Genomic DNA, 1398 nt, shown 5'->3' with positions numbered 1-1398 from the left:
TTTTTTTTTTTTTTTTAAAAATAAATTTTATTTTTTTTATAATTTTCTTTTTAATTCAACTTAATTTTTTGCCAACAAATCAAAAACAAATTTTAAAAAAAAAAAAAAAAAAAAAAAAAAAAAAAAAAGAATTAGATTCCCTCATTACAGAGGCTTCTTCCTCGAAAAACAGTGAAGAAAGAGTGTGTAGGAAGCATGGGGCAACCAGCAGCATTACAGCTCAAATTGTCACAGTTTTCAACAAAAATGAAAATAGACTTGCTGTGGCACACAGTATGATACAACAATTGTCTAAGCAAACTCTTCCCACAATTACTTCAGTTGATTCAATGGAAAATAAAGTGGCATTCTAAGAACTATATTATATATTCTCCTTCTACATGTTTCCTCCACTTCCCAACTCTGTTTACACAGGGCTATTCTGAGTTAATACTTCCATCATCTGACATATTGCAGCTGTGTTCACTATTATTTAAAATATTTTGCTATGGAGTAGCACCTCCATGGAACAGTAGACAAAACATGTTTCATGGCTGGGGATTGCAAGAATTCCTTCTGATGCTCTCTGAGGACAGCTACTCCCGAAGTGCCACGTGCACCTACATATGACGTGTCCCAAGAAAGTTTTTCTGTCTGAATCAGCATGAAATAGAGAGCACTTAAATGCTTTTAGATTGAGCCTAGCGAGCTGTCAGAAACATTACCACTGCTTATGAAGCCTCAATACAGTTACTGAAATCTGCGACAGGATTAGGTGCTCAGGGGCCGTAATCTTGAACAGCAGCACCTGGAAAGAGACGCAGAATTTCAGGTTCTCATTTGCTCAGCTTACACAATAATTTCAAGAGCTCCACAGCTGCCAGCTATGCAAATATTGCCCTCTTATTGTAACCACGACAAAGATTTTTAAGGTCCCAGGGTTAGATATAATCTACATTAGCACTAAGTTTACCATATTTTTCACATCTATGTCTCTATACTTAATATGACAGTAAATGTTTTTTACAGGTCTAATCCACAGTGACTTTCAATCTTCCCCATGGATACATGAATTTTACTTTTAAATGAAGCCAGACTCAAACCTCCTATGAAAGTACTGAAGAGCATAGAAGAAAAACAAAAAGTTTAGTTTTAATTTTTGAATGTAAACTTATGGAACATTTACAGAATCACAGAATCGCAAGGTTGGAAATGACCTGCAAGATCATCTAGTCTAACCACCCTCTCATTCCTATTAGTACCACAAGCACTAACCCACATCTCATAGCCCCTCATCCAGGCGCCTCCTGAACACTGCCAGGGACGGTGACTCCACCACCTCCCTGGGCAGCCGTTCCAGTGCCTGACCACTCTCTGAGAGAAAAAGTTTCTCCTAATGTCCAACCTAAACCTCCTCTG

The 1398-nt window shown here is 37.6% G+C and overlaps 1 protein-coding gene across 8 annotated transcripts in view; it reads right to left on the bottom strand.

Moving 5' to 3' along the window:
* Positions 1-1398, bottom strand: part of IQGAP2 (IQ motif containing GTPase activating protein 2) — a 120348-nt gene that overhangs the window by 102305 nt on the left and 16645 nt on the right. The window contains exon 1 of one of the 8 annotated variants that reach the window (XM_042825971.1): positions 705-723. The exons of the other annotated variants lie outside the window; for them this stretch is intronic. The gene's annotated coding sequence lies outside the window, so the exon portion shown is untranslated. Of the gene's footprint in view, positions 1-704; positions 724-1398 lie in introns of those variants that run through there. 8 annotated transcript variants of the gene reach the window in all.

This window comes from Centrocercus urophasianus, unplaced genomic scaffold, assembly GCF_019232065.1.
Source record: "Centrocercus urophasianus isolate 14NV4802_14NV808 unplaced genomic scaffold, USGS_Curo_1.0 seq_25, whole genome shotgun sequence".
Classification (NCBI taxonomy): Eukaryota; Metazoa; Chordata; class Aves; order Galliformes; family Phasianidae; genus Centrocercus; species Centrocercus urophasianus.
The sequence above is the reverse complement of the archived record's forward strand: the minus strand, read 5'-3'. Positions and strand labels throughout refer to the sequence as shown.